Raw genomic sequence first — 17,010 nt, 5'->3', positions numbered from 1 at the left:
CAAAATCAATATATCGCTGAAGGATTTTGACTTCAAGAAAAAGACCTGGGGCATATTGACAAGCCCCTAGCGCCACCGGAGTGTCACATTTGTTTACACTCCACTGGGGCTGTGTGCTGGCCCATATTTACAAGACCATGCAAAGCCACCCAGCGTGGCTTTTCATGGCTTTGTAAATATGGTCCCTTTTCAGGTATCACTCTGTGTTTTAAAGGGGTGTGCAATGGATGTCACTGTGGGCGTTCCATCGCAACTCCTATTGCTTTTTGACGCTGCCCCAGATTTACAAGGCTCTGTAAATCTGAGGTAGCACCAAAAACGAATGCCATAGAAAAGCAGGCATTAGAGTGGTGCAACGAGGAGAAATACTTTTATTCTTCCTCATTTTTCGCTCTTTCTATGTGTGCTTTCATTCTTCAGCACACATAGAAGGAGCAAATCAACTTTAATTATTGCTTATGTGCAGGAAGGTGTTCCGTGGTGCAATGTAGTCTGCTTTTTCAGCACCAGCGCAAGGGAAAACAAAGAGGGGCACCGTATTCTTGCGAATACGGCACTTTTCAGCGTATTTTAAATGATGCAGATGGCGCAGCTAAATTGCTTGCAGCATAATTTCTTTGTAAATATGCCCACAAGTCCCTGGGTAACCTTTGACCGGGCCAGTCCTGGTTGGTGTATCTGTCCAAAGTTCAGTTGTGGTTGGCCTCAAATTGCGCCTAGATCCCAGTTTACCGCAACCATTGACTATTTTTACTAACAGCTTTAACAATTCATGCATCCGGTTCTCCTATTGGATATTTGTCATTTTGTTATAATTTTCTCATTGGGTTTTACTATATTTTTGTAAACTGGAGTGGGAATTCTATTGTATGGTGTTTTTGACTTTTTAACTGTACTCAATTCTCAATGCTTTACATATTTTCTCTAAATTAATCCTGTAGGTCTGTGCCATAGCTACCGAGGGTTGAGCTCGGATTTAAATTAATGCAACCTTTAACTGGACCTAACAAGATAGTGCCTCCATGACTTGTGGTGGACCTCAATCTCCTGACTAATAAGCCATTTTCTGACATTGCTCTTACACAATGTATATGTCTAGCTTTAATGATGCCTCAGCACATCAGCCCCTTTTAGATATGTTATTTGAGATTTAATATTGTTGTGATGTAGTATGCCTCCTGCGCTCCTTTGAGAGTTTAACTATGAGACTTTGAAGATAGAATGGGTACTATTTTGAAAGGTAAAGGAAATATAGTACATATGTGTCAATTTAAAACGAATAATATTACATTTAGTGGGCTCGATTCATAAAGATTTTTCTGTGAATGTGTCTTTCAGTACTCCAGGTTAATCCATATTTCCAAGAGCAAAACAGGATTAAGCCAGGATTATGACTAGACGAAATCACACTTAAACATTTAAAAATCTTTAAGCTCGATATCCAAATATGTTGGTTCGACTCACTCATGCAGCACTCCTCAATAAAACAGAAACACGCCTGAATTTACGAGTAAAAAAGAAGTAAGCCTCTCTCACTCGTACACCAATCTTTGTCAATCGGGTCTTTTTGAATTTAGGCAAGTATATATTGATCACCTGAATAATACATCATCTATGAAAAGCTTATAACACCCACGTGTACTTACTGTGACATTCAGAATTTACAGGCATATAGGTGCCCGCCTGCTGTTTGCAATCCCGCCTGTGTGTGGATTTCCACATTATGGATTATTTTCACAAGGAAAATATTTCCCATACAACATAATTCCTTTTTTTATGCCGCAAGGAAATAGACGATTTTCACGCACTTTCCAACATTTTCAGTATCATACACGTCCATAGGAGACCTTTAAGGTAGGAGCACATGTAGAAAAATTGAAAAGTATAGGAAAGGCATTCCAAAAATAAGTGTATACATATGACCTAACCAAACGAATGCTTACTACTTACTCTCTTTTTAGGCACCAGTTGTGCTTCACAAAATTCAGTGAACTTTGGAATTTCCACAAGCAAAAGTTTGAGAGGCGTGTCCTATTCTGAATGCGGTAAATGTACATCACACAAACACAACACAGACATGAAATACAATTTCCAAATCAAGTTAGATGAAAAAGGATTATATAATTTGTTAAATGACACAAAAATGCCAAAAATATTATGTAGAGATAAAAGTAGGGGTGGCCGTAACTGGCGTAACTCTCTCTAGCGTAAATACTTGTAATTGCCATGAAATTACTTGTAATTATACGTAATTATATGAGAAGCATTATCCAGTATTTAGTGATATTTTCTCAAAATGCACCCTCAGTTCCAAAATGGGCGTGAGCATGCATTGTGTGCTAAGAGAATTGCACTAAATGCTCCCCGGTATAAACAGCAGTAGCCAGCAGCCTCTCACTCTCTTTTAGTTTGTTGTTCCTTCGTTTCTGTGGTAGAATTTTCGCTCCAAATTACTCTTAGTTACTCATGCTGGCAAAATAGTGTCATTTTGGAAATGTTGCATCCCATGCGTAATTACTGAAATTTCTCAGACTTCTCCATTCTAAATAAAACTTCGCCCAGGCCTAGCTAAAACGAATTACATAAACAGTTTGATTAGGAACAGTAGGAAAATGGATAGGGAAATGAAAAACTAACATTAGGCAAGGTGTATATTACACAGTGACCTACACAAACTTACCCATGGTTTATGGTCAACTTGAGAGTATCATTTTATGGACAATAGCTGGCATTCCATTCAGGTTAAAGACTTAGGAACTTAGAAATCTTCAGAGAGGCAAAGTTGGAAGCTGTGGCCTAGAAGGGCATCACAAAATTGATCTTGATTCTTGAGTGATTCTCTAGAGCTACGAGTGGTACACTGAAGCCACCAGGATTTTTAGAAAGGCCTGGCATCTTTGCCTGGCCCTCCTGAGATGATGATTTTCTAAGGAATAACTTCTGAAAATGTTCCATTACCTCGGTTTCATGGTTCCAAAAGTCATCAAACGGTCCTCAGACACCAGTTCATAGTATTAAGTTTCAGGAGAGCTCCTCATGACTCTATTTTATATCCAGAGCGAAATTAACTTTTTTGATACTGCTATGTCTTTGGATTCAGCAGAAGCCTAGCAGCAGTGGTTCATGGAGCATCTGCCATTTTTCATATATTCGAGATAAAGAGGGAGAAACATCTCTACACCGAGCCCTGTCAGATAGTCAGGAAATGTTCAATGCAGCCATCATTCCTTCTTCTTCTGCTCCACTCAACATTCTGCTGGGAGTGAGTCTAGCAGGGCAAGATGACGCTTAAGGGATTCAAACAAAAATTCTCAGACTTTCCACTTCAACCAATCTTGTGCAGCAGTTTGAACAAAGTGAATGTTTCCATGAATATACGTTCAGTAATAAATCATTCTCAGAGGCCTTATCGTCAGCAAAAGGTGTCATGGTAGAATGTCACCTTCTCTGGGCTACTCTCTCCCCAGACCAGCTCAGGTACTCCACCAAGTTCAAAGAAAGCATTCACCCTCGAACACAGCCATCACCTGTCTTTTGACTCCTGATGCCTATAGCCTGCCCAACATAAAAGAAGAGGTTGCGGTTGCTGTAATTACTATTCACAAGCACTCATGGCCTACAATTCCATGTGGCTAATTGTTCCTGACTTTAGTGAGCCTAGTGTGTGGGCTCCTGTTGACGATCAGGTGCTGGCTCTCTCAGACACATGGGGACTATATGTGAGTGACAGGAGGTCAGCAGAGAGTAAGGCTAGTCTCCTTCTAAACAGTGGTGCTTTACTTCAGGCAGACTATATTTAATAAAGCAAACAAACATTCTTCACAATTTGAGTAGTTATTGGACTTTTCATACTATGTGCTGTAAATTTGTTTTTTAAATCATGTTTTACATTTAAACATGGACTGCAGCCTGACTGCAGCAGTAAACGTGCATGCATCAAGTCCTACTGCATTTTTAGGTGAAAGCGGGAAAAGGTTTTCTTCACTCTGGCAAATCCCAAGGCTTTACTTTGTATAACTGTGCAATCTCTAAGCACACTTAAACTGTTGATTTACCAAATAGTCAAATGTTTGAAGTTTAGATTAGAAATTTTTGGGGGCGGCTACTAATCTAAGGCGGAGGAGCATTGCCCCACTGAGCAAAGAGGAAAAATAAAATGACAGTAACGTATTGTTATTGGCATTTTATTTTTCCTAGTGCATGCAGACAGTGGCCTGTGTGCAGTGTGGGGCAGGCGGGGCTTGCCAGAGCAGGGGAGGAGTGGATTGCACACTCCCAAAGTGCAAGTGAACTGTTTGGCTGGCCCTCTTGGGCCGACCAAACAGTTCATGTGCACTTTGCATGTTCCAACCAGGCTGCATTACACTGCCTGGTGAGGAACATGCACAGGGTCCCTGTTCGAATCTGAGCGCCGATGGAAGGCGCACAGACCAATCACAATGCTGCATTGCAGCATTGTGATAGGTTCAGGGTGCCAAATGCTTCCTGGTGCCACCGGACTGCAGAAAGAAAGAACTAAGAGGAGGCAGGGGAGGTGGCGCCCGGCTGGCCGTTCCAAGGTAAGTGTTTTTGTTTTGTTAATTAACCCCCATCCCACCACCCCTGTCCGGGAGCAGCCGCTACTGCTATTTTCTTTCTTTAAGAAAAGCATTTTCTGTGACCTCTTCAGCAGGCAACATCTACTCAATTGGTGAAAAATATATGAGGTTGAGAACACACAAAAAGGGGGCAGAGGAATAATAGAAAAAAATTACTTCTTCACGTAGTGCTGTGGAAAAATGTATTTGGAGGCATTCTCCACAAATGTATTGGTGGGACACTTCTGACTGGAATATTGCCAAAGCTAATAGGCAACACGGCCACGGATTCATTTAATGATTAGAGTATTCAGAAAGAAAGAAGCTGGAGCCCCAGACGCCACATTCAAAGGAAAGAGCATGGTGTGGGCCTACAAAAGAGAAGCAAATAGCTGTATATTGTGAGGTGTTACTGCTGCTCAACTAAAGTGATGAGGTCAGGTAAGAAGAGGGCTGGTCAGTAAAATCTACACTGGAAGATAGCTTTACTGACTATGCTATAACTTGAGGGACCAGCAGAGGATGGGATTTTAGAGGTAAGTAGTGGCATGAGAGTGATGAAATAAAGGGTGATTTGCTATAGAAAGGTAAAGTTATTTACTCATGAAAGACATTGAGTTTATTTCCAGTGACAGTTGATTTCATGTAGTTTACTATATAAAGAATTATAGATTGGTAACTGAAAATCAAACCTGTTTTTCATCAACAGATTCTGAATGACAACAAAATGCAAAGATGGTGATGCTTGAATTCTCTATGATGTTGCTAAGACTACCAAAGTGAACTTATATTTGTTATTCTAGTTCTGTAACTACATTTCCATGTCGTCCATGGCCCTCCGAATCCTCTTCTCCTGCTGAGATCAAAAACAGCAATTGAGGTGTCATGGGGAAAGTCATACAGAACATTGCCTGCCCTACCTCAGCACCCCACCCTGTTGTGAAAGTACCGTCAAAATTACCAGTACCTGCAGGTTGTCACTCAACCCCATCACCCTCCTTATGCTTCCATACTTAAATTGTCAAAAGGAAGAAGGGTACGAAGTTACTTGGTGCCTTAAAAATCTTGGTCAGAGACCTAGTTATAGTCACTTGAGGCAGGTTGACCTGTCAGTTGAGTAGTGGGAGGAGAGGAATTCCTCCTTTCGTAACTAGTGCCCTCACACACCCAGCAAGCTAGGTGTCATGCTTCATCATATGGGCCTGCTCCTCATCGGGTCGGCGCTGCAATACCCGACGGGCACCCTTAAAGGGCCTCTTTATCAAAGATCTTTTGTTCCTTGCCGTTTGGTGCCGTGGGTGTGAGGGCCCTAGTGTGTTTGGATGTAGTAGTGAGTAGGATGATTAAAACAGGTCAGGGGTCCTATGGAACCAACTTTATTCCAGCAAGGTCCTTGCCTGATCAAAAAAGGTGTGGAGAGGCGACTATCTGACTATAATGGGTCACGATAAGGGTGCTCTACTCCTGGTGAGTCAACATGTTTCTCGCCTATTTGTCTGGGGGATCAGTGGCGATTCTTAATGTGAAACTTATCTACACCCAGTGGTACGGTGAGAACCTACCTACCACTTAATGGATCAGCTGGAAATGTGCCCACAAGTTCAATTGTTAAAAATGTATATATTTATTTTGTATAGGATTGAACACACAGAAAGTACAATTGAGAAAACGCTTATTGATTGTCTTGAGAAAGATGGTAATACTAAGAAAATCCATCGAAACGCGTCGACGCATTTGAAAACACAATCAGAGGGATCGCCACAGATTTGTAGATAGAAGTGTGGTAGATATATCACAAACTGTGCTGTCTATATTGAAGGTCCAATCTGATGTGTAACTTATGACAAAGTGCAGTGTCTTTTATGTTGTTTTCTCGGTTATGCGGTTCATAACTATTTGTTATTATTTATGGTGCATTGTCTCGAGGAGTCCATATTGTAGGTCTCTATAGAGATATGTTTTTATTGTGATTGGATGTATGGTTTTTTATACAATAAATGAAAATAGTTTTTTAATTTGTTAACGACTGATTGAATTTTGTAACATTGTGATATAGGACCATCCAGTGTTGGTTTAGCAAAGGGACGGTTATTTATACTTGTAAAGAGTACTCCACTCCCTTGAGCTTCCCAAGGGGTCTCTCTCAGTTCTATATACATCTCTGTATAAACGTCAGTCTCCGATTTCTTTATAATCGGCTACTTGTGACACTCCCAGCTATTATAAGTTCTTTCAGTCAAGTTGTGACATCACAATGCCTGCTGCCAGAGCCAGCAGCCAAGGCAAAAGGTAGGTCAAGTTGTGGAGCATAATTAAAGCAGCTGTTTAGAGCAATGAAAACAGAATCTTGACTTCCTTCACCTGTTCTATGTTTAGCTCACAAGGACAAGCAGAGAGAACATGGTTATTTTTCACACCCCTTTGCTAGAATCTTTCTGCATGATTCTACACATTCAGAGCAAGAAGAGCTTTTTTTTTCAAACTGACTTGTATTGAAGTGTTTCTAATATCTGTGTACAACAAGTAACCAACAGGTTTTTGATGTGTTTAATTTTGCACTAGACGTTTTATTTTATTCTTCATGTTTGCAGACATGCTCGCTCTTTCATATGAAAGTGCTACAAGCCAAGGTTTTAAGTGCTTTGCGGGAAAGGCGATGGTGTGACCATGCATTATATGGGATAAAGTATCCCTGGTAATACAAGATAACGATATTGCAAGTCACCTCGGAGTTCCAACACCTTGTAAAGAACCTGGGCTTTTGACCTCGTTACTCTATGTAGTTATAGTGACTTGCAATATTCTGGTAATGTATGGCAGAGGGTACTTTATCCTATATACATTTAACACAGAAACATAGTTCAAAATATATTTATTTATAGGCCCCATATTCGATTGATAGTGTGCTTAGATTTAAAATCCTAAACTTAGAAAGGCTTCATATCAATATGGGATAGCCTACTACTTCATGAGGCGTTCAGAAATGGAGTGTGTTAAATATCTTTGTTGCAAAGGATGTCATAACTCTACCATCAGGTAGTAATCAAATCATTCACTAATATTTTTGTAGAGTTTGGAGCACAAAGATATTGTTTTTTCGGATATCTGGAGATAGGGATTTATAGGTTTTATTCTTTCTCAATGATGACACATAGAGTAAAGTCTCTTGAGGATTGCTTGTGTACCTAATGTACAATATAAAAAGAACTAACATATACTGGAAGTGATGACCAGCACGTTATAGGAAGACTCAAATATAGAATCTCTGAAATTATATTGCAAAGAAGCTGTCAATTTGGCACGGACTGACGATAATGGTTTGCTCCATGTATCAGGTGCAGCATTATTAAACACATTTCAAACTGTATTGTATTCCCACAAAGCCATATTTAAGGAGAGTGCAGTGGTGCCGACAAAGTGTAGGGCTGTTATTGTATGACCATAATGACATATATTAAGAGAACCGAGGTGACAGGTGCATAAGATGTCATATTTATTGTGATGTCCATGGGCAGGACGCGGATACAAACAAAAGGAGAGATGTTGATGCACAAGCGTTTTCATGCAGCAAAAGTACATTATTTATGATTTTCGATAAATACATTCATATCCTAAACATCGCCGTTCTAAAGCACCTGAGCTCAACAAGCTGCCACTCTACTGTTACATTTAGGGTTGTCATGGTGAACTTTAAGGACTTGGCAGAGCAGGTTTGTTTTGCTAAATGTAGCGTCGATTATTTTCAAAGATTTGCCAATGTTTACTCTGATTAATCGAATGAAAGCAAATGCATTTAGTGGGCTAAAATACTGCAATATTTAGGAATTGTGTTTAATTCGTATTGAGGTTTTTAGAGTGCAGGATCTTTTCGTAAAAATGTGCTCATTTTAATGCAGAATTTGGTTGTCTATTTTATGGTAAGATTTCTGCAGAATTAGGCACATTTACAAATGGTACTGCAAAGGTTTTGCAAGGCAGGCCACTGAGCCAATTCCTCATTAAAATTCTACATTTATAAAGAACTGTCTCTAGACACAAGTAAACCATTCAATGTAATTATTCCTGGGCCCTCATTACATATAGGGTGCACTGTGTCTGCGTCCTGGCACACCTTTAACTGGGTGTGCCCAGCACAGATAGAGACAGTGCTTCCCATTAAAGTAAAAGCCCTCTGTCCAGCACAGACTACATCTCACAGCTGCACTGTGACTGGCTGTTGGAAGTGACTGGTGCACCTTTCACTGTGCAGGCACCGCCCTGGCCTGCATTTGGAATGGAAGAAGAGAAGGCCCTACAGGCAGATGCAGTCAGTAACTGAGGACACACACAGGGGTATGATTGTGAGGTCCATACTATTTTCACTCCTGCAAGGGGCTCCCTCAGTCAATGCCTCTCTTCACAGCCTCTTCGCCTCAGCTCTTACATCTATATCATGGCGCAGGTGTAGAGACAAAGGATCAGATTTAGGGGCAGATTTACAAGCCCCTTGCGAGACATTTACGCCGCCGTTGCATCACTTCTGTGACGCAGCGGCGGCGTAAACCATGCGCCATGTTGCGCCTTATTTACAACGTGACACATCTAGGGAGATGCGTCACGTTGTAAAGCCCTGCGCTACATTAAACCTGCGTCAGGTTTAATGTATGCAGGGTGGGCGTTCCGTCGGAAAAAGCCTCGGAAAAGTGATGCAGTGAAATCTACAAGATTTCACTGAGTCACTTTTCCGACGCTGCTGCGTCAAAACCCTGCGCCTGCTTGATGCAGGCGTAAGGCATGACGCAGCATGTTCGGTTTGGGCAGCCCCTGAGCATTGCTGGAGTTGCGTCGTGTTTGCAACACGACTCCAGCAATGCGCCGCCCTTATGCCATCAGATGCATCACACATCTGTTTATCCTTGCGCCATGATGTGCTGCATTGTAAATGCGGTGCATCTGTGGTGGCGCAAGGGTAAACTTGCGTGATGCATCTCTCCTGGCGCATCCCTGCTGATTTGCAGGGATGCGCCAGGAAACATAAATCTGCCCCTTAGAGTTTAGCAGACTGATTACTCCATCACAAACGTGATGGATGACCTGTCCGCCTTATTACAAGTGCCATAGGATACAATACTCTTATATACTGGATACTCAGTGCATACTCTGCATCACTCTGAAAATGTTTTTCAATCCCACCCAGAAAAAAAAGGATGAGTCTGTGGCAGCTGTGACTAATACGTCAATACCTCTTTCCCCATAGATCCGGTTAATAGGCTCCAGCTGCTGCCACCTGTACCCAGACCTATGGCTTCATCTCTTCCGAAGCCGAATTTGCAGTCTGGTTTCACAACAACTCGAGATCATGTATTTGAGGTACTGGTATGGAAAATACTGCTAGTGATTCAGGCACAGAGACTGCGATATGCAGAGAGATAACCAGATAGGGTTAAGGAAAGCGACTGTGAAGTTGGCATTTAAACAGAGGATTGAAAATAGGATACAGGGTCGAAAACATGAAGTGTTTAAACAATCGGACAGCTATATATTGCATAACATAAAAAAAGTATATATATGCTAATCTAAAACATAAGAAAACATATTTGAGGTTGGAGAACCCCTTCAAACACTTCAAACTTCTGTAATGTAACTGAAAACCTCTCGATAAATATTGAACAATGAATCAGCAAAAATACATTTGTATAACTTCTGACTTTTAGTAAAACTCTTGATGGCCATGTACAATCGGAATGTAGAAGAAATGTTCTTAAGAAATCTGCACATGCAACGACTGATTTGTGAAGAAATGTGCTTCGGTGCACAAAATGAAACTGTTTCTTGCGGGAGACCATTTCTGATGCAGCTAACTGGCATCACATACGGAACCGGTGCCACTTGCCAGGCTCAGTAGATCAAGGACAGTGATCATGAGACGCTGTTCTTGGTGTCTGTCTCTGAGCAGCGTGTGACAACCTGAAACAAGCCTTGCTGAGAGGTGCTGAGCGTGCCCCTCCCTATATATGAACCTTGCTGAAAAGTGTCGCTCCTGCCCACTGTTAATACAGCATCACAGCTGGAACTTGCTGCTCATGTCAAAATACACACTCCAGGCCTGGAACATAAGTTGTGTTATTTCTCTACTTTATTATATTTTATGTCTTCATATGCTGTAATAATCACTTTATTTGTTCATTTAAATACACGTGCCACCTGGAAGTGTTTAAGGCATTGATTTAGCTGAAGGCATGTCCAATTCCGCTGCCAGGCTGTGGGTGTCAGCTCAGCATTGCTACACTCTCCTGGTAGTGAGGGGCTGTCAGGCTTCACGCAACTCAAACACCTGCCGATCGTCTTCTGCACAACACCTTTAGTCACCAGTGGTGCTAATGATGAGTCACCATCCACGGTGCTGTAGTGGCCAATGTGTAGTTTGCACTGAACTCAGCATCTTGCTGCCCTCTTTGCAAGTGTTGGTCACGGGCTGTGTCTGAAACTGCAGTGAATCACAAAAGGGGGGAGAATGAACCACATAGGCCTCAATGCCAGGGTCTCAGGTATATTGTCTTAGAGACCCTCAACCACACGTTCACAGTCTGCGGTGTATACTATATCCGCTTGTGGTTTCGGTACTTCCTGACAGAATGATGCCAGAATATTGGATTTACCCTTTTATGTAACATTCTCTTCCACTGTGCAGGGCCTTTTCTTCTTTGACAGTTTAGCAAATTATCCTTGCTCTTCTCTGAGCAGCAGAGACATCCCACTTTGGTCCAGAGGCATAATGCATAATGCAAAGTGATTGGGCAACCCAACAGATTATGAAGAGGGGCCCCTGAGTCTTTCATATCTCACTGATATTAATTGAACTTGAAAAAATGACCCCCTCTGACGGGTTGGACCCCTCTGAAGATTGGGCTCCCACTCCCATGCAGCAGGAGCCGCGGAGGTCTGCGCTAAGCCACTGCTTTGGTATTATTTTTACACCTCTCCTGATGACAACTAAATAAACTTTGAATCTGATATTGAGAATGTGTCAACAACAATGAGCCTAAATGGTTCCCCAAGTGTTGTCTGTATATGAAAGAAGGCATCTGGAATGCCCAAACAATAAAGGTGCTATGTACTTAGAAAGATGATGCTGATTAGGTCCACATCTAGATTAGAACAACTATTCTGTGTCTAGATAATATTTTACCATAAAACATCTGGTTCTCATTACACTGGTTGCCGGTAAGAAAAAGAGTGCAGTTTAAGGCCCTTGTCTTGGCTCACAAAGCAACGAGAGGGGTTGGCCCCCACTATCTGAGACAGAGACTTCAGAAATATCTTCCCGCAAGAACTCTCAGATCCTGCAACCAAAATCTTTTAATTATTCCAAGGTTTAGGAAGGCTAGGACAGGTGGGCGTGCCTTCACAGTGAAAACCACAATGTTATGGAACACCCTACCCAATGACATCAGACAGCTGGACAAGGAACTACCATTCAGAAAGGCACTTAAGACCTGGTTGTTCAGAATGCCCTAGAGATCGTCGCTATCCTCTCCCTGCTCTATCCCTTGTACCTGTAGGACGCTAGCGCCGGGACACTTCCGTTGGAAGTAGCTGTCGCGCTCTATAAATACTTAAATAAATAAATAAATAAATAAATAATCAGCTTTATCCATTCTTACAATTACTTTCCATCTTAAAATCCTTAAAGGAGATATCATTATTCTGGCATAACCTGAGGAATGGTAGTTAGAAATGTATTTAAAGTGTTAAAGCAGTACAGTGATTGTAGTCTTTTCTTGTAACTTCCAGAACGCTTGATCGTGGACCATCATGGCCATGCTTAAAGGAAGGTGTCTTAAGGAGCAGGACTATTATACATGAAAGGGCAGCCCACTATTCCCTTGTGGGCTTGGGAATTAAAAGACAAACAAGTAAGGGTACCAACAAGAGATTCATTTTCATGGAAATGTTTAAACTTGTATCTCAACTATATGTGATGTCTTAACTTGACATCGTAAATTGAATTACAAAATATATCTTTGATTTTTTCAGAAAATACATTTCAACAAATGGGTGTTTGTCTTTTCATCCAGGTTGTATTGATTACAAAGAAAATCAGAAATTAAAAAATAGGGGTTCATGAAGCAATCTCCAAAGAACAGGAGAGCAGCAGATGTTAATGGGTCTATAATAAAGGGCAAAGTGACCTATAGACAATGTCCTAAACTGAATTCACAGCTTTACCAGCGGCCTACAAAGTGATCGTCTCACAGCCATCACATTACTGAACTTGCACAAACTGCTAGCCAGCATGATTGCTCTGTTTTGAACCATTTGGTGGTGTGGACATCATAGAGTTTGAGAGTCTATGGCAAAGACATTTGTGGCAAAGCAAGTTTCCATAAATGAGACCAGAGAGAACACTTGTGCTGGTATCCATAGCATGCAAGGCTACCAGGCAAGGAGGGCATGATCCTATACCGTAGCAGAAACTGTGGGAAACAAGCTAACAACTTATGCACCTGCAAGTCAAAGGCACGATTTTTGTCAAAATATATGTCCATATTTTATACAGTGATCACAGAGATTGGCAGTGTGTCTAACACAGGCTCTGGACAGAGATTCTTAGCTAAACACAAAGTGTTGTTTCTTAGGTTTAATACCTCATTCCGGTCAGCAGTTGTCTGAAAGAAGTTCATTGCTTTATAAATATACATGCAACAAGGCAGTCTCCCAACAAAGCGCTAATTAGTCAGCTCTTAGTCAAATTACTTTGTAAATTAGTTCTATTTATTCTCACTGTAGGTACATTTATTCGTATGACTAAACTGGCCTTACACTGGACATCCCTGATGTGAATGTAGTGACAACAGGGTATGTGAGCTACACTACCATTTATGCATGCAGGTCAACTTTCACACCAAATACAAGCCACCACTATAATGACCACAGCTGTGAATGTGGGGCATTTTCTTGACTGACAGAAAAACAATTTTACACCAAAACATGGTATAATTAAACAAGTAACATTGAATGAAGCCAAGAACCCCTGGTAACTTGGAGTCTGTGTACACAGTGTGTGAATACATCAAAAACAATAAAACATCTTCCTCAGACTACTGATTCCTCTGCATAAATCTAATGTGCTATTTATTAAAAATAATTTGCAAAAATTAGCCTACTGCTAATACATTCATCACTCCTAGTAGAATACATGAATTCCCAAAAATATACTTGAGGATATGTGTGAACATGAATCTCAATTAAGGAGTTAATGTCCAATGCATTTCGGGACAACAACGAAATACATGTAGCCAAGAGCACATAACTATGTGATAAAAATATGCAAGAATGTCTAGGCATTACCTATTAAAGTGTAACCGTACACACGTGGGACCCATGTGTGAAGAAAACCCCCGATCTCCAAAAGACAACTGAAACTGCCCAAAAAAAAAAAAAACAATTAATAGATTAAACAAAACCATAAAACCCCTTTCTGTAAGTCATTGCCCCAACCCTGTCTGCCAGGAATACCACCCGGCTCCTTACTGCAGTATATGTACCCATGTGGATGCAGTGCAAGTGTTGGCTCCAACCATCAAATCTCAGCGACTTTCACACTACAGGAGCTGATGCTGTATAATTGCTCCACTGTATCTCCCTATATACAAAATAGACAGCGGACTAAACAAATAGTCCTAACCCAAATAACCCAGATGCACCATATTGAACTTGTAATCCACTACTTCTCCTATTATGCTAAATGAAAAACCACAGAACTAATAAACACATTCACTAAATAAACTTCTAAACTATCGCTGTTGCTAATGGAAACAATCCCAAAAATAACCCCTAAACAATCGCTGTGACAGATAAAGATATGTGAATGCCTGAGATTTAAATTACAGAAGTGAAGTATATCACATGGGAGCTGGGTGTTAATTAGGACCCAGCGAGTAGAAAATACAGGACATGTAAATGGGCGGTCAAACCCCCACAAATAACACCAAACCCACAGGACTACAAAGAGGTGCTCCAAAGCCTTCTTTATGAAAAGATAAATTGCGCTGAACAATGAAGAATGATTATGCTGAACTGTGAAGATCTACCTTTACATCGTATATAATCATGATCTCTATGACCACATGGAAGTTTTGCAAACATTCATTAAAACACAGCCTGTATATTAAAGAGACCATATAACCATAGTGTATTACCATAAATAATTGTGTGGGTAAAATGTGTATAGTGTTTTTCCAACTGCAGGTATTAGTTGTGTGTTATGTGAACTGGCTAAAATTTAAATGAAGCAGATCAGATCAATTTTATCATTCAGTCCCTTTGGGAATATTGTGTCAAACCTTTAATTCCAATATATCTCTCTCTGCAACAATGATCTTGTGATATTGCAACCAGGTATGTTCTTTAATACTTCAATGATTTGAAAACAAATTTGGGAAGTAATGCACGACTCATTTTTGAATGTGCAAATGGGTTTGCGACCCGTTTGTGCATGCAAAAATACCAATGGGCCATGAACATACCCTATTCAGCGAGTCACAATTTATTTGCAACTCGCTAAATAGGATTTGTGACTCTCTATTAGGAAGGGGTGTTCCAAGGGTATCCATTCCTAATAGGGACTCGCTACCCTATGTAAGAATGTTTAGCGAAAGCAATCGCGGTCGCAAAACACTCGTAACTTACCACCCTCTTCAAGAGGGTGCTAAAACACACGCAAAGGGGAATGTAGTGGAAAATATTTTTTAGGGGCAGGCAGTGATCCCAGGGACTACTACCTGCCCTTAAAAAATGAAACAAAAATGTTTCATTTTTCTTTTTTTAAATGCATTCCGTTTTCCTTGAAGGAAAAAGGCTGCATTTAAAAAAAACTGATTTATTTAAAAGCAGTTCCAGACAGGGAGGTCTGCTGAGCCTAGCAGGCCACCATACCTGGGAGGGCCAGCCATTCCCAATGGGGGTCGTAAATAACCCTGGGCATAGTGGGCGTAGTGGGGCTACGTGGAGCATTTCGTAGTGTGGCCAAATCTACGCACACTCAAGCGTTCCGTGTAGTCCCACTACGCGCCACCAGCCTCCCGCCTGACCTCATTTTAAAATAATTTGAAGTATTTTAAAAGTAAATAAAATGCCTTACCTGCAGTGCAGCGTCCCGGGGCCCCCTCTTCCTGCTTGATGGCAACTTCTTCTCACAAATGCGCATGCGCGGATGCCCGCGCATGTGCAGTTCTCACAAGAAATGCGCATGCGCGGGGGTCCGCGCATGCGCATTTGTGAGAAGAAGTTGCCGTCAAGCAGAAAGAGGGAGCCCTGGGACGCCGCACCGCAGGTAAGGCATTTTATTTACTTTTAAATTCTTAAAATTATTTTAAAATGAGGGCGGGCGGGTGGCGGGCAGCTCTGCTTCGCCGCGGCGTGTGCGTAGCGCTGCCTGCTACGCCTACTTAGTAAACCGCGAAGCAGGCAGCGCTACGTACACTCCGTGGGCAGAGCGGAGCACTACGCCCGGGCTTAGTCGTAAATTGCGAGTACCTCATGAATATTGAGGAGGCATGCAATTTGCGACCCCATTGGGAATTGCAGACAGTGTCTCTGATACTGTTGTACATTGGCATTAGCGACTCGCAGATTGTGACTCGCAATTTTTCGCAATTTGCGAGTCGCTAATGTCAATGATCGTACATATGGCCCAATGTGTCTAGATTGCACCCAATGAACCGCCAGACTAGAGTTCATGTTTTTAGTGCGAATCATGCTTTTAAGTTCAGTACTGCAGGTCTTGATTTTTCTCTCAGTTTTGCCAATGTACTTTAGCCAGCATGGGCACTTAATGCTGTAAATCAAATTAATATAATTGCAATCTGCCAAGTGTGTGAACTTCACAGCTTCTCTTGTCCTCGGCTGCATGATGATGGCTCCTGTGGTTACACTGTGGTTACACTGTTGTAATTAAAGTAATTGAAGCATTTATTTGTGGCTTTTGCCAGTTTAGGGTAAACAGCCCTCACAACGAAGCTGTAACCCGGCATGCAATTACAACGACCACATTGTAACAACGCATACCACTACCCCGCAAGTCGAAACAGCGACTTGCAGAGGGGGGAGAAGGTGTTGGATATAAAATCCAACACCTTCCCTACTGTCCACACAGACTGGAGTTGGATTAGTAAATTAAACTTTTCCAATATTCATTAATGGTATGGGTTGTTACAACACGGTCGTTCTAACAACCGAGTTGTAATTGCATGCGGAGTGAAGTCATGCGTCAAAAGGAGGCATATTCACCAGTTTAGTAACCACTTGCTCAGATGATGACAAAAACTCTTTGAGATTTTGGGATCTTTTATAAGCATGAAGAGGTTTGTGCTAAAAAATTCTTCAAAATCTTGGCTCACTCTGAAGTAGCTCTCATCATGTGTTGATGATTCTTTTAATAGCTTCTGAACTT

The 17,010-nt window shown here is 41.4% G+C and overlaps 1 protein-coding gene across 2 annotated transcripts in view; it reads right to left on the bottom strand.

Moving 5' to 3' along the window:
• MYO16 (myosin XVI) overlaps window positions 1-17,010 on the bottom strand; it is a 2,357,781-nt gene that overhangs the window by 875,854 nt on the left and 1,464,917 nt on the right. The window lies entirely within an intron of this gene.

Source organism: Triturus cristatus, chromosome 8 (genome assembly GCF_964204655.1).
Source record: "Triturus cristatus chromosome 8, aTriCri1.1, whole genome shotgun sequence".
Classification (NCBI taxonomy): Eukaryota; Metazoa; Chordata; class Amphibia; order Caudata; family Salamandridae; genus Triturus; species Triturus cristatus.
This window is presented reverse-complemented; position numbering and strand designations above follow the sequence as displayed.